We start from the raw sequence: 23,691 nt of genomic DNA on the forward strand, positions 1-23,691 counted from the left end.
AGTCCTAAATTTAGACTTTGAAAAAGCATTTGACCCAGTCTCGCACCAGTCCCTTTTTCAGGTACTGCAAAAAATGGGTTTTCCAAAGAGGTTTGTAGCCTGGGTGGGACTGCTGTACAAGGGACTAGTCAGCAAATTCCTTGTAAACGGGCATCTTTCCAAAACTGTGAACATACACAGTGGTGTCCGTCAGGGATGTCCTTTATCTCCTCTCCTGTTTGTGGCTTGTATCGAGCCACTGGCACAGATCTTGAGAAAGGATAAATGGATCAAAGGACTGGACGTTCCTGGGACGGGTGGACTGACAGCGACTTGTGCCTTATACATGGACGATGTTACTCTTTTAACCACAGACATTTTATCTATACGAAGAGCACTGGACTTGACTGACTGGTACGGTCGGGCCTCGGGCGCCAAACTCAATAGAAACAAGTCTGAGGCCCAGCTCTTCGGGCCGTGGGGGGACGTGGACACAGGAGGACTTGATTTGGTTTTTAAAGACAACGATTTTGAAATTTTAGGTGTTAAATTTGATAAAGAGGGTGGAGGACGGGAAAGCTGGACTGACTTGCTAGGGAAAGTTAGGAAAAGACTAGAGTTTTGGGGACTAAGACAGTTGACGATTGAAGGTAAAATTTTAATTTTTAAATCTGTGATTTTACCTCTGATTTTACTTGTTTGTTCTGTTTTTAGCCCCCCTCGGCAGTTCCTGGTGAAACTGGAGAGGGCGGTGTTTTACTTCCTGTGGGGGTCCAAGTGGGAGCGCCTGAAGAGGGAGACAGTCAAGAAAAGGCCAGAGAACGGTGGAAAAGGCCTCCCAGACCCCCACCTGTTTTTAGGCAGCTGCTTCACCGCCCTGCACATCAGTTATGCCATGACCCCATCCAAAGAAAACAAGACGGCTGCAATGGCGCGATTTTGGATGGGGTCTTACCTAAGAACTTTGAAAATTTTACCAGTAGATTTGAAAACCCCAGTGTCTTTTAACTTGCCTAAAGAGTACAGTTTTATAAAAAAGTTTTTAAAGAAATACCTTTTAGAGATGGAAGATGTCACCATTTTAACTAAACACAAGTCTCTCATTTCTGTTGTGCAGGACCGGGAACCGGTGAGTCCAGTTCCGGGCCTCACACTAAGTGAGGCCAAACAAGTTTGGCGGAATGCGGCTCACCCTGCTCTCCAGAAAAGGCACAAGGACTTATCGTGGATGGTGGCTCATGAGATCCTCCCGGTCAGGGCGGTTATGCACTCCAGAGGCATGGCCAAAAACCCCATCTGCCCTCGGTCCGGCTGCAAATCCCCGGAGACCGTCCACCACCTGCTCTGGGACTGCAGCACTGCGCGGGTCCTGTGGGCCAAGACCGGCCCCCTGTATTTCCCGTGCCTACCAGCAGGTGGGGCCCAGTTCGGGTACCAGCTCGCCATCCTTGGGGTGGGCCGGGGCTTGAAGGACTTGACGGCACAGAAATTTACCTCGCTCTAGCTCACCCTCAACGTCATCAAGGATGCCATCTGGGCCACCAGAAACCTGCTGGTGGGGAAGCGCGTTACGGTAACCCTCCATGCATGCGAGCTAAAGGTAACATCAATGCTGCAGGGGTACCGGACGACGATATTCGGACGGGGGGGCCGGGGTCGCACAGAGAGGGTCCCGGCAGGCACCGACCCTGGCTGCCCGTAGATGCACCCTCACCATTCTGGCTACGGGAACAGCGGGCCAGCGGGCCGGAGGAGAGGGGATCTCCGCTGAGCCCGTAAAGTAGCATCTCATGTCCCTGTTCTGGAGAGTGGGGTGAAGACCGACTTGATAAGGACTCACCCCCGGTCTTGCACAACAGATGTTTTTTTTTATTGGTTTTTATCCAATAAATTGGTTTTTATTGTGTTTTATCAATAAAATTGGTTTTATTAACATGCATATGAGGCTTGTTTGCTTTTTTAAATATGTATTTTACTTTTGAAACCAATCGCACCTTTTAAACACACCCCAAATATGGCCTTTTAAAAACAAGCAAAACACTGTGGTTTTAATCAAATGTTTTTTAACAATGATTGTTTCTTTCATTTTACCATGTGTATTTATTATATATTATATGGCTTGTTTTAATGTGTGCTTGAAAAGAAAAATGTGTTTGAAAGTAAAAATGCAAATGGAAAAAATGTAACTCGTGACAATAAAACTTTTTTGAAAGAAAAAAAATCTGTTCTTATCAGTTTAATATCTGATACGTCCCCCATCCGGGGACTACATATTAAATGGATTTTTAGATCACGGAGCTGGAGCCGGGGCTTGCTCCGTCCACTCCAAGGATCGGCCTGGTATTGCAGTTTCTCCAGGAACGGTGTGCTTTCCCTTTTTGGGGATTGCCGTTTATTGTGTCGAATAGCAGAACAAGGAATGAAATCTGCCATGCTGTGGTGTATTGCGAACTTTTTTCCTGATGCGCCCTCCTGGGGTCTTGGACTCTTCCACGAACGATGCACCCACCTGAGGTCTTTCACAGACGAGGTGATGCATCGAATCAGGTGTGTTTGGTTAAAGAGAGTCATCTAAAACCGGCGTTGGGAAGCACCGGCCCATGAGCTTGGCAGTTTCCAGGCCAGTAATGGAAGGTACCCGTCCTTCCTTTCCTGGAGGGGGGCTAACCGTTGGTGTGGACGGTAGAGACGCAAATCATACCTCTGGCTGACCGCCTGGGCCTTCATACTAACCTGGCAGGGGAGACACCATGATCAAGAAGGCGGTTCACCCAGGGCGAGGCTTGCCCATTGCACTCCGGCCATGCTGACCCCTGCGAATTCCCCAAATGCGGGAATCTCGACTGCATAATTTATGGTAGTGGGGGACTGCGTTCGTGCTCTCCCCTGAAATTGTTGGTGAAACAAAGCAGAAGAGGTTTTTTCCAGGTTTTTTTTTTTTTTGCGTTTCAGAATGGGGAGTTCTGTCACATGCGAGGTATGTGTTGTGCGCCTGTGAAACAACGCTTTCACCGATTTTTACGCTCTTGAAAAATCGGACCCTGGTGGGTGGTTCAGTTCGAATATAGCACAGACCTTACTTTGAAAGTCCATTGGACTGACTGCAGCCTAGCTGTAGCTGTCTCCATGTTGTTTGGTTGTCCTTTTTCAATTGGTATTAATTTTGTTGTCGCTTACAGCGCCACCGAGTGGCCTGTCGCAGCGCCCTTTTTCACCTTGCTTCTGACTGAGCCCCTGCACAGGTGTGCCGATTTGGGTGAAGGGATCTCATTCCTTCCTGGAGTTATAGCCATTCGAGCCATCTCGGACACGCCACGTTAGCACGTTTTGAGGTCCCCTCGCCAAGGTGAATGGAAATTTCCACTTTTTTGGGATGATTATTGACAGGCAGACTCCAGAGAAGCTTTCTGTGCTGCTTTGGGTGGGACTGGGCCAAATACCTGGCGCTAGGTTGCAAAAGAAGGTTTTCGACAAAATCCCAAATACCCGAAAATTTTGTCAGAGCGACGAGCCAATCTGAGACCTGCGTCTGGTTCGGCTCGAGCCAAGGATTCCCATTACATAAGGCACGTGGCTCTGCGACGAACCGTTTGGGAGTTACGAGCGATGCCGTACTTTCCGTCGCTGCAGTGCCAGCGTCAGGCCGAGCGTGACGAGTCCCGGTGACGTTGCAGACAGGGGAGGGTACTACCATCCCCCAGCATTTTTAGGTCCCCCAGACTTACCAAAGCCGAGATGGGCATCGCCGTGTCCGGCTTCCTGCCCGCTGCGTCTTAGCGGCATCGCTTCTCGGCCTTTTGGCTAAGATCACGTACCTTGTCAGACGGTTTAGACTGCGATCGCCTCTTGGAGGTTTCCTGACTCGAGATCTTTTTATATCTTGAGTCACACAACTTCGAGAGGTACATTGAACTCTGCTGCTTCGGGCTCCAACACGTTTTAAGGTAAGGTCTTTTAATTATTTATTTGGTTATTTATTATTGTATTTATTGTTGTTTTAAGTTTCTAGGCTGTTGGTGCCTCCATCATGTCGGCTGCCCGTGCCGGCGTGCGGAGGCACCACAGCGTGCGCTTTTGTTTTAAAGAGGTGAATGGCAAGCTCCTAGGGATGTCACGTCTTGACTTCTCCAGAAAGTCCTTTTTTTTGGAGCGTCCATTCAGGTATAAGTTTGAGGGCTCGTGTACGTGGGTTAAGGGGACCTGCGCGCTGACCCCAAAAAATTTTTGACGGACGCGGCGTCGATGTCTGCCGGACCGCGCCGGCCCACGGGAGACCCCTGACCGGCGCAGGAGGATCTGGACCCCCGAGGGGCCCCGCGGAAGCCCACCCAGATTTGAGGCCCCTACATGCCATTCAGCACTTCTCCACAGGGTGGCGCACGGAGCAGTACACCTCAGGTTTAAAACAGTGGCATTTACCCGAATGGGGGGTGTACGATTTTTTTTGCCCACGAAACCTATATTTGTCCATTTGACCTTTAAAGTTACAGAATGACCACGGAACCGATGCGGACCCCCGTCGGACCCCCAACCCGGGTCCCACGAACCCATTATTTGTCCATTTGACCATTATATTCACACAATGACTGCGGATCATCTGCAGACCCCTTGCGGACCCCCACCCTGGGTCCCACGAACCCCGTATATGTCCATTTGACCATTATATTCACACAATGACTGCGGATCATCTGCGGACCACTTGCGGACCCCCACCCTGGGTCCCACGAACCCACTATTTGTCCATTTGACCATTATGTTCACACAATGACTGCGGATCATCTGCGGACCACTTGCGGACCCCCACCCTGGGTCCCACGAACCCACTATTTGTCCATTTGACCATTATATTCACGGAATGACCACGGATCACATCCGGAACATTTGCGGACATATCCAAAATTGTGGTGAATGTTAACCAAAATGTCACAGACTTTGCCAAGCTGTAACTCCGCCAAAACGGGGCCAAACTGCACCAAACTCGGGTCAGAGTAAGAACTCCAGAAGGCCTACCGAACACCGCTGCCCCCCCATCCATAACACCCCGGGGGCGGAGTTATGGCTCCCCACATTTTTGATAGTCAAATGGAAGGAAGAGTTCTAGCGACTTGAAACTTGGTGACTTGATAGCCCTCGAAGGGCCCTCTCTGAAGCCACCTCCCCCAAGTCGATAGACCCCCGGGGGCCAGAGATATGGACCCGCAAATGCAAAAAGTCCCAAAATTTGACCGGCCATAACTCACTCGGAAAGAAGGGAAACAACACCAAACTCTGGTCAAAATTAGACCTTTGGGAGCTCTATCCGACGACACCAGCCCCATGTTCCTATGACCCCGGGCGTCCGAGTTACGGCCCCCCAAAATGTGGGATTTGAACCGTTATAACTCAGGAACCGGACCACCCAGGAACTCGAGGGTGGTCGCATACGGTAGGTAATTTCAGCCCCGGGGTCCACCGCTTCGCGGAGATATTAGCAAGAAAATAGTACCATCCACCCCCCTCGCACCTACTCATCCATGCCGGCCAGGGTGCACCCTCCCCGGCTAGAGAAGGCAGCTCGAGGGGGGTGGAAGTCGGAAGAAAAAAATTTTTATGAGGCCTAGAGAAAACAGTTGTACTGTACTCAGGGCACTCAGAGGAATCCATTTTTGTAAGTTTTATCCCATAATACTGTAGAAATATGCATAGAAAAAACTGTTGGATTTTGGTTAATTTGCACCACAAATGTTGCAAGTCTTGCAGTATATTAAATAGCAATATTTTTTATTGTCAGTCTATTTCTCAAATCACTTCTAGTCTAATGAACTACACATGGGGCTATTTCATTTGTCACTTAACAGTTACTTTATTTGAAATCTTCCTAATTCCAATTTATCCATAATGTATTGTAAAATACGTTTTATAAAACAAGAGTGCACACTTTGCAGTCTATTTCTCATTCCACTTTTAGTCCAAACAACTTCAAATGGGACTATTTCCTTGGTCACTGACCAGTCAATTTCTCATTCCACTCATAGTCTAATGAACTACCTATGGCACTATTTCATGGATCACTTGCCAGTCTATTTCTCATTAATTTTCTAGTCTAATAAACTACATATGGTACTATTTCCTTGATCACTTGCCAGTCTATTTCTCATTCAAAACTTTTAGTCTAATAAACTACAAAAAGTACTATTTCCTTGGTCACTTACCAGTCTATTTCTCATTCCTTTTCTAGTCTAATAAACAATACATTTCACTATTTCAGTCTATTTCTCATTCAACTTCTAGTCTAATAATCAGTTTAACTGGTGATGATGATCGGCCTGAATAAGTTTGAAATAGAAGTGTATTAATGTGAAAACATATGGCACTATTTCATGGATCACTTGCCAGTCTATTTCTCATTCATTTCATAGTCTAATAAACTACATATGGCACTATTTCCTTGATCACTTGCCAGTGTATTTCTTATTCAAACTTTTAGTCTAATAAGCTACAAAAAGTACTATGTCCTTGGTCACTTACCAGACTATTTCTCATTCCTTTTCTAGTCTAATAAACAATACATTTCACTATTTCAGTCTATTTCTCATTCAACTTCTAGTCTAATAATCAGTTTACCTGGTTATGATGATCGGCCTGAATACATTTGAAATAGAAGTGTATTAATGTGAAAACATATGGCACTATTTCATGGATCACTTGCCAGTCTATTTCTCATTCATTTCATAGTCTAATAAACTACATATGGCACTATTTCCTTGATCACTTGCCAGTCTATTTCTTATTCAAAACTTTTAGTCTAATAAACTACAAAAAGTACTGTTTCCTTGGTCACTTACCAGTCTATTTCTCATTCCTTTTCTAGTCTAATAAACAATACATTTCACTATTTCAGTCTATTTCTCATTCAACTTCTAGTTTAATAATCAGTTTAACTGGTGATGATGATCGGCCTGAATAAATTTGAAATAGAAGTGTATTAATGTGAAAACATATGGCACTATTTCATGGATCACTTGCCAGTCTATTTCTCATTAATTTTATAGTCTAATAAACTACATATGGCACTATTTCCTTGATCCCTTGCCAGTCTATTTCTTATTCAAAACTTTTAGTCTAATAAACTACAAAAGTACTATTTCCTTGGTCACTTACCAGTCTATTTCTCATTCCTTTTCTAGTCTAATAAACAATACATTTCACTATTTCAGTCTATTTCTCATTCAACTTCTAGTCTAATAATCAGTTTAACTGGTTATGATGATCGGCCTGAATACATTTGAAATAGAAGTGTATTTATGTGAAAACATCCTAATTTCAAGTTATTCAAAATATAGTAAAATATGTTTTTATTAAACATTTTATGTATAGAAATACTATATATTTATTATGTATTCATTACATATACCTTTTTATTTACACACACAATATATAAATATGTTTAAATTATTTTTATTACATGTAATATATATTTGTGTGTGTGTGTGTGTGTGTGAGTGTGTGTGAGTGTGTGTAAAGTAATGACACCTTAATTCAATTTCAAATATTTATTGAACTTTTTGTTTTGCAGACATTGTAAAGTCAAAATCAAAAATGCCTCAAAGTTCTGTACAAAAAAAACACAATATATAAAAAGTATAATAGGAAACATGCATTATATAAGAAAAATAAAATAAATAAATAAACATGTTCAGAAAGATTCAGAGCAAACTGATATTAACCTTAACTATAACTATTTACAAAAAAAAGAAAAAAGAAAAATGGAACAGGCTATCAAAACAAATAAAAAGATAACCTTACTTTTTTATCGTAGAAATAAAAGGAGTAGAACAATTATCATAAAAAACATCAAAACAAACAATTTAAATAGCTACATAAATTATTTACGGGATTTTTTTTTACATTTCTCCAGTCTCTTTTTTTACTTGCTGCACCAGCTTTTTAGACGCTATTTCCTGTGGTGATTTAAGTGGGGAGTTCTTCACCATCAGTCTGCGTCTGAGGACCATCTTCATTAATGTGCTTCTTTCCTTATAGAAATAATAAGAAAGGCAAAGTGTTAGTGAACATGTCTACTTGTCACAAACAGTTAAACCAATCCATGGGAAATTGTACTTACTGAAGCAGATTTCCCAGACTTCTGGCCTTCTTCGGCATCGGGAGGGCTGTCGGAGAGCGTTGGGCTGGTGGATGAGGACTTTTCCTCAGCTGGCATCTTGTGGGGTTTTGTCGTCTTTCTTCTCTTGGCACCTTGCTGCCTTGGACTATCAGCTTCCTCACCCACCACAGCTGTATCAAAGAGGCGACGGTGTTCTGCTGCCTGCTTTGCATTAAGGTTGAGGGCATAAAACCTGTCAGCTGTGGTGGTGTCGTGGCACATGAACTGTGCCACTTTGTGCCTATCTTCCGGGCAGTGAGTGTTCTTTGCCTTTTTGGAGAGAGAACAGCATAGGCAAAGAGTTAGAAAAACACACACCAGAAACTCATAAAGCCGGGACAAGTACAGGAATGCTTACATGGGTGGCGATGGCAGTCCTCACATCAGTAAATGTGGGTGTGCCTGGTAACCCCATGCTCGCCCACGCATCCTGAAAATACTTGTTCAAGTTTTTGCAGGAGCTGGCCTTTGAGGTAAAGAAGAAGTAGTTTGCAACTCGTCCCCCTACCAAGTTGGACCGGAGTGAAAGGAATTCCTCAAGCCACCCATACTCCTCCTGGTCCAGGGCCAGCTCGGCTGCACCAAAGGCCTGGTTGGTCTTGTGGGCTGATATCTTTAGAAACAGTGAGAAGTGGCATAAGCTGAGTTTTATTTTAAAGAAAACCATGTGGACAACGAGAGACAGAGAGAAAGAGAACCACTCACATTAATGACAAAGTGGCCTTCTGTAGCTGTCGCACGGGCATCCTCCACCTCTTTAATTGTTACATTTTGGAACACCCCTCCACGGTGACCATAAATGCTGGCCCAGTAAGTGGTGAGGTGTCCATAAAAAGACCATTGGTCCTTTTTCTCAGGACTAGTCTTCAGACGATCTTCACAGAAAAAAAGAGAAGCATAAAGGATCACATTGATCGCCAAATAATGAGAGGAGAAAGGATTCAAAAACTTACCCAGAATCTCAGAAATAATTTTTTTGGCAGAGTCCCGGCAAGCTCGCAGTGTGGCTTTAGGGATCAGGCGGGCCTCCTTGGCTTGTTTTACAGCCAGCTCGTGGACTGCCACGCTGCGCTTTACTGGGCGGGTCAAGTTCTGGATTTCCCTCCTAATCCCAATGAAAGCCACACGGGAGAGCCGGCATGTGGGCGGCGGGGTCTCATTAAGATATTTGAGGAACTGTGCCACATTTTTTAGGTAATGGTGCACAGTTGGCTCTGCAATGTTGCATTTCTTTAAAAAAGACAGCCAGGACCGGACCTTTGCCCTGTTGTCCAAAAACATCAAGCTGGCCAGATTGGTCTGGCCAGCTGACATATATGAAATAAAATTTTTTATTCTAAAAATCTTTGAGGACACATTATTTATTAATTTCGGAGTGGGGTTGATGCCCTCCCAGTTGGCCCTGGACTCCTCAATGAGCTGATCTGCAAAAAGAAAGCACAAGAGAAGGACCAGGTGAGTCAGGTCGATAACATAGAGGTAAACACTAACAAACATTATTATTATTATTATTAAATTAAATTAAATTAAATTAAATTAAATTAAATTAAATTAAATTAAATTAAATTAAATATATAATAAATTATATATATATATATATATATATATATATATATATATATATATATATATATATATATATATACATACATAATATGTGTGTGTATATGTATAATTATATTACTATAATTTTCTAGTCTAATAAACTACAAATGGTACTATTTCCTTGGTCACTTATCAGTCTATTTCTCATTTCTCTTGTAGTCTAACAAACTATAAATGGGGCTATTTCCTTGGTTCACTTACCAGTCTATTTCTAATTCAACTTCTAGTCTAATGAACAACAAATGAGATTATTTCCTTGGTTCACTTACCAGTCTATTTCTCAGGTAACTTCTAGTCTAATAATCTACAAATAGGAGATTTATTAATGAAAGTTATTGTATGGTGTTATCAAAGTGACAAGTGTCATACTCACTTAGGGCTGGCACGTGGTCCGGAAAGGGGTATGGTGCATCGGAGGAGTGGGCCTTCTTTGAAGGCCCGGCGACCTCCTCCTCGGGTCCTGTGGCTGGCTCTGCCTCAGGCCTGGTGGCTGGCTCTTCATCTAGTCTGTCAACCTGCGACTCTGAGCACTCCTCCTCCCCAGGGCTGTTGAGGGCCGATAGCAGACTATGTGTTGCCCGTGCAACCTGCCTAGAGGGGGTGGGATTTGACCGCTTCCTCAGCTGCCGGTACCGCCGTGAGAAGCTCTCCCAGAAGCAATGGATAGGAGAAGCTTGCGCTTAGCTGATTATAGCCACGAAAGCACAAGGGACAGTCGTCCAAAGCCATATCTACTTTTGTTAAAACACTAAAGGATGAATAGCAAAAGGATGAATGCAAGGGACACTGCCCAAGCATTGGTTACTTATATAACTTTTTAGGTCCCATTTGTAGTCTGTTAATACAACTTTGAGTCTAATACATTAGAGAGCACAATTTGCAGTCTATTTCTCATTACACTTCTAGTTTAATAAACTACAAATTTGACTATTCCTTTGATTCACTCACCAGTTTTTTTTTCATTCTTTTTCTAGTCTAATAAACTACAAATGGGACTATTCCCTTGGATCACTTAGCAGTCTATTTCTCATTCAACTTCTAGTCTAATAAACTACAAATAGTACTATTTCCTTGGTCACCTACCAGTCTATTTCTCATTCATTTTCTAGTCTGATAAACTACAAATATGACTCTTTCCTTGATTCAGTTACCAGTCTATTTTTCATACCACCTCTAGTCTAAGAAACTACAAATGGAACTATTTTCTTGGTCACTTACCAGTCTATTTCTCATTCCACTTTTGTTCTAATAAACTGTAAATTACCTTGGTCCCTTACCAGTCTATTTCCCATTCATTTTCTAGTCTAATGACTAATGACATCCACCCCCCTCGCACCTACTCATCCATGCCGGCCAGGGTTCACCCTCCCCGGCTAGAGAAGGCAGCTTGAGGGGGGGTGGAAGTCGGAAGAAATTTTTTTTTTATGAGGCCTAGAGAAAACACTTGTACTGTACTCAGGGCACTCAGGGAATCCATTTTTGTAAGTTTTATCCCATTATACTGTAGAAATATGCATAGAAAAAAGTCAGACCAGGGGGCCGTCTATCCGACGACACTAGCCCCATGTCCCTATGACCCCGGGGGTCAAAACGGCCAAAACGGGGCCAAACTGCACCAAACTCGGGACAGAGTAAGACCTCCAGAAGGCCTACCGAACACAGCTGTCCCCCCATCCATAACACCCCGGGGGGCGAATTTATGGTCCCCCACATTTTTGATAGTCAAATGGAAGGAAGAGACCTAGCAACTTGAAACTCGGTGACTTGATAGCCCTCAAAGGGCCCTCTCTGAAGCCACCTCCCCCAAGTCGATAGACCCCCGGGAGCCAGAGATATGGACCCGCAAATGCAAAAAGTCCCAAAATTTGACTGGCCATAACTCACTCGAAAAGAGGAGAAACAACACCAAACTCTGGTCAAAATTAGACCTTTGGGAGCTCTATCCGACGACACTAGCCCTATGTCCCTATGACCCTGGGGGTCCGAGTTACGGCCCCCCAAAATGTGGAATTTGAACCATTATAACTCAGGAACTGGACCACCCAGGAACTCGAGGGTGGTTGCATACGGTAGGCCTCTCGACCCTCTAAGGATCCCCCGAATTTCAGCCCCGGGTTCCACCGCTTCGCGGAGATATTAGCAAAAAAATAGTACCATCCACCCCCTCGTACCTACTCATCCATGCCGGCCAGGGTGCATGCTCCCTGGCTAGAAAAGGCAGCTCGAGGGGGGTGGAAGTCGGAAGAAATTTTTTTATGAGGCCTAGAGAAAACAGTTGTACTGTACTCAGGGCACTCAGAGGAATCCATTTTTGTAAGTTTTATCCCTTACAAAAATGAGCGTTGAATTTTGGCACACATGTGCACCACATGTGGTGCGTATCTCACTTTTCATTAAATAGCAACTGTATTTGCAACAAGGAATGAGATCTGCCATGCTGTGGTGTATTGCGAACTTTTTTCCTGATGCGCCCTCCTGGGGTCTTGGACTCTTCCATGAACGATGCACCCACCTGAGGTCTTTCACAGACGAGGTGATGCACCGAATCAGGTGTGTTTGGTTAAAGAGAGTCATCTAAAACCGGCGTTGGGAAGCCCCGGCCCATGAGCTTGGCAGTTTCCAGGCCAGTAACGGAAGGCACCCATCCTTCCTTTCCTGGAGGGGGGCTAACCGTTGGTGTGGACGGTAGAGACGTAAATCATACCTCTGGCTGACCGCCTGGGCCTTCATACTTACCTGGCAGGGGAGACACCATGATCAAGAAGGCGGTTCACCCAGGGCGAGGCTTGCCCTTTGCACTCCGGCCATGCTGACCCCTGCGAATTCCCCAAATGCGGGAATCTCGACTGCATAATTTATGGTAGTGGGGGACTTCGTTCGCGCTCTCCCCTGAAATTGTTGGTGAAACAAAGCAGAAGAGGTTTTTTTTTGCGTTTTGCGTTTTTTTTTGCGTTTCAGAATGGGGAGTTCTGTCACATGCGAGGTATGTGTTGTGCGCCTGTGAAACAAAGTCAGTTACGCTCTTGAAAAATCGGACCCTGGTGGGTGGTTCAGTTCGAATATAGCACAGACCTTACTTTGAAAGTCGATTGGACTGACTGCAGCCTAGCTGTAGCTGTCTCCATGTTGTTTGGTTGTCCTTTTTCAATTGGTATTAGTTTTGTTGTCGCTTACAGCGCCACCGAGTGGCCTGTCGCAGCGCCCTTTTTTTACCTGGCCTCTGACTGAGCCCCTGCACAAGTGTGCCGATTTGGGTGAAGGGATCTCATTCCTTCCTGGAGTTATAGCCATTCGAGCCATCTCAGACACGCCACCTTAGCACGTTTTGAGGTCCCCTCGCCAAGGTGAATGGAAATTTCCACTTTTTTGGGATGATTATTGACAGGCAGACTCCAAAGAAGCTTTCTGTGCTGCTTTGGGTGGGACTGGGCCAAATACCTGGCGCTAGGTTGCAAAAGAAGGTTTTTGACAAAATCCCAAATACCCGAAAATTTTGTCAGAGCGACGAGCCAATCTGAGACCTGCGTCTGGTTCGGCTCGAGCCAAGGATTCCCATGACATAAGGCACGTGGCTCTGCGACGAACCGTTTGGGAATTACGAGCGATGCCGTACTTTCCGTCGCTGCAGTGCCAGCGTCAGGCCGAGCGTGACGAGGCCCGGTGACGTTGCAGACAGGGGAGGGTACTACCATCCCCCAGCGTTTTTAGGCCCCCCAGACTTACCAAAGCCGAGATGGGCATCGCCGTGTCCGGCTTCCTCCCCGCTGCGTCTTAGCGGCATCGCTTCTCGGCCTTTTGGCTAAGATCACGTATCTTGTCGGACGGTTGAGACTGCGATCGCCTCTTGGAGGTTTCCTGACTAGAGATCTTTTTATATCTTGAGTCACACAACTTCGAGAGGTACATGTACATTGAACTCTGCTGCTTCGGGCTAAAACAAGTTTTAAGGTAAGGTCTTTTAATTATTTATTTGGTTATTTATTATTGTATTTATTGTTGTTTTAAGTTTTTAGCACCACAGCGTGCGTTTTTTATTCAGGCAGGTTGAGGGGAAGCTCCTTGGAATGTCCCGTATGGACTTTTCCAGCAAGCTGATCCAAAAGACCTTAGCTTTTAGATCTGACGACCTGAATTGTTTGATGACTCTGCCCTTGAACAAAGGATTTGATGTTTAATCAAATTAAACAAACCGCTTCCCTGCTTAATGACTTTTGGCAAAGGTTTGATTCAGTTAACCCTATCAAGTCGATTAACGCGGATACGCGTTTTGAGTCATTTTCTCCTGATAACCCCGAAAAGAACTTAAATTACACTTTCAGTTTTAATCGTACAGATAAGAGCAATACATCAATCGAATCTGTAAAGGGTCTACTTTTTTTTGGATACATACATAATAACAACAAAACTTTGTGCACTTATAAAATAAAGATAACAAACAAGGTGCGCTGTCTGCAGCCTTTGTCTGCGCTGATCTTCTTTTACAAACACGTCATTTAAATGAACTGTAACTCCGTGAATACTCAACGAAAATACATGAGAGAGATATCTATAGAAAGCTTGACATGTCTATTTTTAAACTAAACAAGTGCCGCCGAAAACAGATATTCTGTGATAAAGTAATCCATATGAAAACAACGCAATGTCTGTTTTTCATGTCTCCCTTCATTATATCTAATGTGACCACGCCCCCGCGCTGAACGCGCTATTCAGATTCAAACTGAAGCGCGCAGCTTGAATACGCCCACACAGAAGAAAAAGCAGCCAGACTGTTCAAGTTTTTTTTATTTTACTGTTTGCTTCGCGATGATAGGAATAACACATAATTCACCCCAAAAAGATGTGATGTGGTTGAGGATTTGAGAAATGGATTTCCTCAGAAAAAAAGAATGAAGCACTTTATTCAGCAGAGATCATAAACACGAGTAAGTCTCTTTTTATTTATTTATATACTTGTACTAGTTTTCACATAACGTGTAAACGTTTTACTAGTTAGACTTTTTCCGAACTATAATTCCTGACTAAATATATAATCAAGTGAAACATTATGAAGTTTCAATAACAATATACAACACTATACCCTTCGAAAGCTTGATGTAAATAATATAAATGTAACAAATAGATAACTGTAACAAATGTAAAAACAATGCTTTTCTTTCCATTTATTCCCCCTAAAAACCCAGAAAAATATTCTCAGCTCTTTTCAACATTAATAATAATGATGATAATAATAACAACAAACGTTTTTTTTTTTTTTTTTGTAGAAAATAAGATTGTTAAAAGGATTTCTGAAGGATTGTGTGACTGGAGTAAGCATGCCAAACAATTTGTTTGAAAGTCAGCTTTGATTGTTTCTAATAAACTGTTTAACTGCTCCCCCAAGTGGATATTAAATTATGTTGTGGGATAATTAAATATATTCTTAATAAACTACAAACATAAAATTATATAGATTTATTTTGTTCTCACATTCTCTCTTGTAACTCCTCACTCACAGTGGCACAGATGACTGAGAGGCTCATTATGCAGCTCATTATGCAGGCCTTTGTCTTCTCAGGTGTAAATCACAATGATATTCATGGTAGTTGACGCCTACTCGCATTTGACTTTTACCAACAAAAAGTGTCTTAGAAAATTTTAAGCAATATATTGTTTTCTGTGAGTGAGTAAACAAGATGATTTTCACATCATTTAGAAAGAAAAATTCTAGGCTACAAGCTCCAGTTCTCAAAAATCCCGGGAACCATTGTTCTTTATGTGTTTTTTTGCCTTATTCAAGTGTTTTAACATTTTTAGTTTTTCACTAACCACGCATAATATTTTTTTTCTCAAAAACACAATCATGTTCATACATGCATTTCACATATTATTACAGCCCAGTTTGTGCTGATTACAGTGAGATTAGTCTTTACCCATTTAGATATTTATAAGAAACTGAAAAAAGCACAAATGTCAAGGCATGACAAAACTTCTCCAGGCCCCAAAAATACCCTTAGACTCCAGAGGGTTAAAGCCCAGTTCTCCATGTTCACTGTCGAGAAACTTTCTGATAACACACTTAAAACTGTGATTGTAAGAATGTTCAATGAAACAGTGACTGGAGATGATATTTATGTTTGGTTGGGTAGATTTTGCACTGTTCGAGGCCAGCCTGTCAAAGTGTTAGATGAAGATGGCATTTGGACATGCTTCTGGCGAATTCCCATTAAACAATGGGAAGACGCTGGGGGCTACCAGGGCCTGAAACATCTGCCTTCCATGATTGTGCTCGGAGAGAACAGAGGCTACATACCAAACTCTGCAGGAAGGGTTGCAGGTTTGGTCATCTCGCTGAAGCATGCCAAGAGTTAGTATGTGGGAAGTGTAGAGAAATTGGTCACAGTTTGATGATTGTACCAATGGCAGACGGTGCAATATTTGTGGAGAAACAAACCACCTCTACAGAGACTGCCCTAAAAGTTTTGCCAACAAGCTCAAAATGGCCGCCCCACATGGGCAACAAACGAATGAACAAAGGAAAGAGGAGGCGGTCCCTGAGGTTTTGGCGGGAATTTCAAATTCCCAGCCGGCCTCAGGGATTGGGCAGGAAGGAGGAAGTAGGACGGCCACAGGGGCGGAGGCAACGGAACAGGAAATGGTCATGGAAGGAGAGGAAAGTGAGGAAAAAAACAATTCCTCACTAGTAACAGTTTCGGATGGGGTGCAGGAATCTACCGGGAGTGAGACAGAGTGTTCACTCCCTAACGCTCAGGTGCAAAAAAGACCTGCGGGGTCTCCTCTGATTGTAACGGAGGAGAAAAAATCTAGGGCAGCATATAAGCTTGATAGTATCGATTCGGTAGATCTGGAGCGCATGTGGCCCCTAGAGTCCCCCAATGAGGTATCCTTTTTGCACATTAAGCTAACAGCATCATCGCCAAAAGAGCCACAAGAGGTTTCCTCTGTGGCCTCTGAAGCGACAGGCATTTGCCCTCCTGATCCCAGCTTGTCTGAGGAAAAGGAAAGGCAAATGCAACAAGATATAACATGATTTTAATCGTATCTTTGTAGTCTTTTTACTGTCTTCTGTTTTAAATCTGTTTGGGAAGTCGTGGCCTAATGGTTAGAGAGTCGGACTCCCAATCGAAAGGTTGTGAGTTCGAGTCCCGGGCTGGCAGGAATTGTGGGTGGGGGGAGTGCATGTACAGTTCTCTCTCCACCTTCAATACCACGACTTAGGTGCCCTTGAGCAAGGCATCGAACCCCCAACTGCTCCCCGGGCGCCGCAGCATAAATGGCTGCCCACTGCTCCGGGTGTGTGCTCACAGTGTGTGTGTGTGTTCACTGCTCTGTGTGTGTGCATTTCGGATGGGTTAAATGCAGAGCACAAATTCTGAGTATGGGTCACTGTACTTGGCTGAATGTCACTTCACTCACTCACTTCACTCACTTAAATGTCTTATACCTTTTTAACCCTACTGCTCATGGCCCTCACCATCTCTACTATCAATGTAAGAAGTGTGAGGTCCACCATTAGAGCACAGAGTATTTTGTCCCTTTTAAAATCTTTTAAGTCAGATTTGTTTTTATTACAAGAGTGTTCTCTGCCCTTTTTAACTAGGTACAAGAAAATGGAGGAGCTATGGTCCGCAGGAGCCTCCATATGGAGCGGATCAAATTTTAACAAAAATGACGGAGTTGCGGTTTTAATTAATAATCCTAACATCTTGGTGAAGGGCAGCACTGTGGTGAGGCAAGGCCGGGCACTTTTAGTAAATCTGACCTTTTTAGACAGGGATTTTAATGTTCTTAATGTATATGGTTTTACGGAAAAGAATGAAAGATATGAGCTTTTAGAAGACTTGCAACCCCACATGCTAGGTAGGGCCCCCCTAATGGTAGCAGGGGATTTTAATTGTGTTTTATCCAAAACAGACAGGAAAAGGGTAGGGGAGGATTTTAGAGTGGACAAAACGTCGGTTTTATTGCAGGGTTTAGTCAGAGATTTTAATTTAGTCGACTGTTTTAAAATTTTGCATCAAAGAGAGGAGGGCTTCACCTGGTTCAGTGGTGATGGTACCAAAGCCTCTCGAATCGACTACGTTTTTACAAGGGACTGCCCGCCGACCGATGCTACATTAACCCCCCTCTTTTTCTCTGATCACATGATGCTGTCTTGCACCCTTTCACTGCCCATGGGTGTGACGGTAGGGGGAGGGCTGTGGAAGCTGAACTGTTCCCTGTTGGAAGACAAGGATATAGTTTTAGAATATAGGGAACAGTTCAGCCAGTGGCAGAACCTCCAAGACTTTTACGATACACGTGCACAGTGGTGGGAGATGGTAAAGGACCGGACAAGACAGTTTTTTAGAAAGATAGGGAAAGAAAAGAAGAGTAGGGAAAAGAAACGCATGTTGGGGTTCCAGAAAAGACTACAAAGGTATTTTAATCTTTTAAATAATGGTTTTGATTTTAACGAGGAAATTCAGGAAGTAAAAAAAGAAATGTCAGTTTTAGCCAATATAGAAAGTAAAGGGGTCCTTTTAAGAAGTAAAGAGAGAGAAATAGAAGAAGGCGAAAAGTGTACCAGATATTTTTTTAAGAAAATAATAACAAGGGGTGGGGGGTTAACCAGGGTTAAAACAGGGGATAGGGAGGTTAACACAACAAAAGAGATTTTAGAGGATGTGGAAAAATTTTATGGGGCATTATATAGTTTTAAAAAGGTACACTTTGACACTGCAAAAGAAGTTTTAAATTTTATTGAGGAAAGGGTTGACTGTCAAAATGAGATTTTAACCCAAGATTTTAACATCTTAGAAATCCAAAAAGCTCTTGGAGGTTTTAAGAAGGGGAAGTCCCCAGGAGTGGATGGACTTCCCCTAGAGTTTTATCTAACATTTTGGGACATTTTAGGACAAGAGCTTTTGACAGTTTTTAAAGAGTTTGAGACCCTCGACAGACTTCCAGACAGTTTTAGAATAGGGATAGTTTCTTTACTTCACAAAAAAGGTGACCGGACTGACTTAAAAAACTGGAGACCCATAACACTTTTAAATTTTGATTATAAACTTTTTAGCAAAATTTTAGCAACACGCATGTCAATGGCTTTAGAGGACGTGATTCACCCGGATCAAGCTTGTTCTGTGCCCGGAAGAAAGATAACAGACAGCCTAGTGCTGATCAGAGACGCCATCTGTTATGCGAGAGACAGAAATATTCGGCTAGTAGTCCTAAATTTAGACTTTGAAAAAGCATTTGACCCAGTCTCGCACCAGTCCCTTTTTCAGGTACTGCAAAAAATGGGTTTTCCAAAGAGGTTTGTAGCCTGGGTGGGACTGCTGTACAAGGGACTAGTCAGCAAATTCCTTGTAAACGGGCATCTTTCCAAAACTGTGAACATACACAGTGGTGTCCGTCAGGGATGTCCTTTATCTCCTCTCCTGTTTGTGGCTTGTATCGAGCCACTGGCACAGATCTTGAGAAAGGATAAATGGATCAAAGGACTGGACGTTCCTGGGACGGGTGGACTGACAGCGACTTGTGCCTTATACATGGACGATGTTACTCTTTTAACCACAGACATTTTATCTATACGAAGAGCACTGGACTTGACTGACTGGTACGGTCGGGCCTCGGGCGCCAAACTCAATAGAAACAAGTCTGAGGCCCAGCTCTTCGGGCCGTGGGGGGACGTGGACACAGGAGGACTTGATTTGGTTTTTAAAGACAACGATTTTGAAATTTTAGGTGTTAAATTTGATAAAGAGGGTGGAGGACGGGAAAGCTGGACTGACTTGCTAGGGAAAGTTAGGAAAAGACTAGAGTTTTGGGGACTAAGACAGTTGACGATTGAAGGTAAAATTTTAATTTTTAAATCTGTGATTTTACCTCTGATTTTACTTGTTTGTTCTGTTTTTAGCCCCCCTCGGCAGTTCCTGGTGAAACTGGAGAGGGCGGTGTTTTACTTCCTGTGGGGGTCCAAGTGGGAGCGCCTGAAGAGGGAGACAGTCAAGAAAAGGCCAGAGAACGGTGGAAAAGGCCTCCCAGACCCCCACCTGTTTTTAGGCAGCTGCTTCACCGCCCTGCACATCAGTTATGCCATGACCCCATCCAAAGAAAACAAGACGGCTGCAATGGCGCGATTTTGGATGGGGTCTTACCTAAGAACTTTGAAAATTTTACCAGTAGATTTGAAAACCCCAGTGTCTTTTAACTTGCCTAAAGAGTACAGTTTTATAAAAAAGTTTTTAAAGAAATACCTTTTAGAGATGGAAGATGTCACCATTTTAACTAAACACAAGTCTCTCATTTCTGTTGTGCAGGACCGGGAACCGGTGAGTCCAGTTCCGGGCCTCACACTAAGTGAGGCCAAACAAGTTTGGCGGAATGCGGCTCACCCTGCTCTCCAGAAAAGGCACAAGGACTTATCGTGGATGGTGGCTCATGAGATCCTCCCGGTCAGGGCGGTTATGCACTCCAGAGGCATGGCCAAAAACCCCATCTGCCCTCGGTCCGGCTGCAATTCCCCGGAGACCGTCCACCACCTGCTCTGGGACTGCAGCACTGCGCGGGTCCTGTGGGCCAAGACCGGCCCCCTGTATTTCCCGTGCCTACCAGCAGGTGGGGCCCAGTTCGGGTACCAGCTCGCCATCCTTGGGGTGGGCCGGGGCTTGAAGGACTTGACGGCACAGAAATTTACCTCGCTCTAGCTCACCCTCAACGTCATCAAGGATGCCATCTGGGCCACCAGAAACCTGCTGGTGGGGAAGCGCGTTACGGTAACCCTCCATGCATGCGAGCTAAAGGTAACATCAATGCTGCAGGGGTACCGGACGACGATATTCGGACGGGGGGGCCGGGGTCGCACAGAGAGGGTCCCGGCAGGCACCGACCCTGGCTGCCCGTAGATGCACCCTCACCATTCTGGCTACGGGAACAGCGGGCCAGCGGGCCGGAGGAGAGGGGATCTCCGCTGAGCCCGTAAAGTAGCATCTCATGTCCCTGTTCTGGAGAGTGGGGTGAAGACCGACTTGATAAGGACTCACCCCCGGTCTTGCACAACAGATGTTTTTTTTTATTGGTTTTTATCCAATAAATTGGTTTTTATTGTGTTTTATCAATAAAATTGGTTTTATTAACATGCATATGAGGCTTGTTTGCTTTTTTAAATATGTATTTTACTTTTGAAACCAATCGCACCTTTTAAACACACCCCAAATATGGCCTTTTAAAAACAAGCAAAACACTGTGGTTTTAATCAAATGTTTTTTAACAATGATTGTTTCTTTCATTTTACCATGTGTATTTATTATATATTATATGGCTTGTTTTAATGTGTGCTTGAAAAGAAAAATGTGTGTGAAAGTAAAAATGCAAATGGAAAAAATGTAACTCGTGACAATAAAACTTTTTTGAAAGAAAAAAAATCTGTTCTTATCAGTTTAATATCTGATACGTCCCCCATCCGGGGACTACATATTAAATGGATTTTTAGATCACGGAGCTGGAGCCGGGGCTTGCTCCGTCCACTCCAAGGATCGGCCTGGTATTGCAGTTTCTCCAGGAACGGTGTGCTTTCCCTTTTTGGGGATTGCCGTTTATTGTGTCGAATAGCAGAACAAGGAATGAAATCTGCCATGCTGTGGTGTATTGCGAACTTTTTTCCTGATGCGCCCTCCTGGGGTCTTGGACTCTTCCACGAACGATGCACCCACCTGAGGTCTTTCACAGACGAGGTGATGCATCGAATCAGGTGTGTTTGGTTAAAGAGAGTCATCTAAAACCGGCGTTGGGAAGCACCGGCCCATGAGCTTGGCAGTTTCCAGGCCAGTAATGGAAGGTACCCGTCCTTCCTTTCCTGGAGGGGGGCTAACCGTTGGTGTGGACGGTAGAGACGCAAATCATACCTCTGGCTGACCGCCTGGGCCTTCATACTAACCTGGCAGGGGAGACACCATGATCAAGAAGGCGGTTCACCCAGGGCGAGGCTTGCCCATTGCACTCCGGCCATGCTGACCCCTGCGAATTCCCCAAATGCGGGAATCTCGACTGCATAATTTATGGTAGTGGGGGACTGCGTTCGTGCTCTCCCCTGAAATTGTTGGTGAAACAAAGCAGAAGAGGTTTTTTCCAGGTTTTTTTTTTTTTTGCGTTTCAGAATGGGGAGTTCTGTCACATGCGAGGTATGTGTTGTGCGCCTGTGAAACAACGCTTTCACCGATTTTTACGCTCTTGAAAAATCGGACCCTGGTGGGTGGTTCAGTTCGAATATAGCACAGACCTTACTTTGAAAGTCCATTGGACTGACTGCAGCCTAGCTGTAGCTGTCTCCATGTTGTTTGGTTGTCCTTTTTCAATTGGTATTAATTTTGTTGTCGCTTACAGCGCCACCGAGTGGCCTGTCGCAGCGCCCTTTTTCACCTTGCTTCTGACTGAGCCCCTGCACAGGTGTGCCGATTTGGGTGAAGGGATCTCATTCCTTCCTGGAGTTATAGCCATTCGAGCCATCTCGGACACGCCACGTTAGCACGTTTTGAGGTCCCCTCGCCAAGGTGAATGGAAATTTCCACTTTTTTGGGATGATTATTGACAGGCAGACTCCAGAGAAGCTTTCTGTGCTGCTTTGGGTGGGACTGGGCCAAATACCTGGCGCTAGGTTGCAAAAGAAGGTTTTCGACAAAATCCCAAATACCCGAAAATTTTGTCAGAGCGACGAGCCAATCTGAGACCTGCGTCTGGTTCGGCTCGAGCCAAGGATTCCCATTACATAAGGCACGTGGCTCTGCGACGAACCGTTTGGGAGTTACGAGCGATGCCGTACTTTCCGTCGCTGCAGTGCCAGCGTCAGGCCGAGCGTGACGAGTCCCGGTGACGTTGCAGACAGGGGAGGGTACTACCATCCCCCAGCATTTTTAGGTCCCCCAGACTTACCAAAGCCGAGATGGGCATCGCCGTGTCCGGCTTCCTGCCCGCTGCGTCTTAGCGGCATCGCTTCTCGGCCTTTTGGCTAAGATCACGTACCTTGTCAGACGGTTTAGACTGCGATCGCCTCTTGGAGGTTTCCTGACTCGAGATCTTTTTATATCTTGAGTCACACAACTTCGAGAGGTACATTGAACTCTGCTGCTTCGGGCTCCAACACGTTTTAAGGTAAGGTCTTTTAATTATTTATTTGGTTATTTATTATTGTATTTATTGTTGTTTTAAGTTTCTAGGCTGTTGGTGCCTCCATCATGTCGGCTGCCCGTGCCGGCGTGCGGAGGCACCACAGCGTGCGCTTTTGTTTTAAAGAGGTGAATGGCAAGCTCCTAGGGATGTCACGTCTTGACTTCTCCAGAAAGTCCTTTTTTTTGGAGCGTCCATTCAGGTATAAGTTTGAGGGCTCGTGTACGTGGGTTAAGGGGACCTGCGCGCTGACCCCAAAAAATTTTTGACGGACGCGGCGTCGATGTCTGCCGGACCGCGCCGGCCCACGGGAGACCCCTGACCGGCGCAGGAGGATCTGGACCCCCGAGGGGCCCCGCGGAAGCCCACCCAGATTTGAGGCCCCTACATGCCATTCAGCACTTCTCCACAGGGTGGCGCACGGAGCAGTACACCTCAGGTTTAAAACAGTGGCATTTACCCGAATGGGGGGTGTACGATTTTTTTGCCCACGAAACCTATATTTGTCCATTTGACCTTTAAAGTTACAGAATGACCACGGAACCGATGCGGACCCCCGTCGGACCCCCAACCCGGGTCCCACGAACCCATTATTTGTCCATTTGACCATTATATTCACACAATGACTGCGGATCATCTGCAGACCCCTTGCGGACCCCCACCCTGGGTCCCACGAACCCCGTATATGTCCATTTGACCATTATATTCACACAATGACTGCGGATCATCTGCGGACCACTTGCGGACCCCCACCCTGGGTCCCACGAACCCACTATTTGTCCATTTGACCATTATGTTCACACAATGACTGCGGATCATCT

The 23,691-nt window shown here is 44.7% G+C and overlaps 3 non-coding genes and 2 pseudogenes across 3 annotated transcripts; all 5 read left to right on the top strand.

The window, feature by feature from the left end:
* The first annotated feature begins 2,176 nt into the window (after positions 1-2,176).
* On the top strand, positions 2,177-2,353 carry LOC132134460 (U2 spliceosomal RNA; annotated as a pseudogene).
* A 351-nt stretch (positions 2,354-2,704) lies between these two features.
* On the top strand, positions 2,705-2,868 carry LOC132134448 (U1 spliceosomal RNA). Its single transcript, XR_009429587.1, has one exon. It is a non-coding gene; the product is annotated as a U1 spliceosomal RNA (small nuclear RNA).
* Positions 2,869-12,455: 9,587 nt separating this feature from the next.
* LOC132134453 (U1 spliceosomal RNA) lies at positions 12,456-12,619 on the top strand. Its single transcript, XR_009429591.1, has one exon. It is a non-coding gene; the product is annotated as a U1 spliceosomal RNA (small nuclear RNA).
* An 8,489-nt stretch (positions 12,620-21,108) lies between these two features.
* On the top strand, positions 21,109-21,285 carry LOC132134461 (U2 spliceosomal RNA; annotated as a pseudogene).
* A 351-nt stretch (positions 21,286-21,636) lies between these two features.
* Positions 21,637-21,800, top strand: LOC132134449 (U1 spliceosomal RNA). The gene has a single exon (XR_009429588.1). It is a non-coding gene; the product is annotated as a U1 spliceosomal RNA (small nuclear RNA).
* Positions 21,801-23,691: the final 1,891 nt, after the last annotated feature.

This window comes from Carassius carassius, unplaced genomic scaffold (assembly GCF_963082965.1).
Source record: "Carassius carassius unplaced genomic scaffold, fCarCar2.1 SCAFFOLD_102, whole genome shotgun sequence".
Lineage (NCBI taxonomy): Eukaryota > Metazoa > Chordata > Actinopteri > Cypriniformes > Cyprinidae > Carassius > Carassius carassius.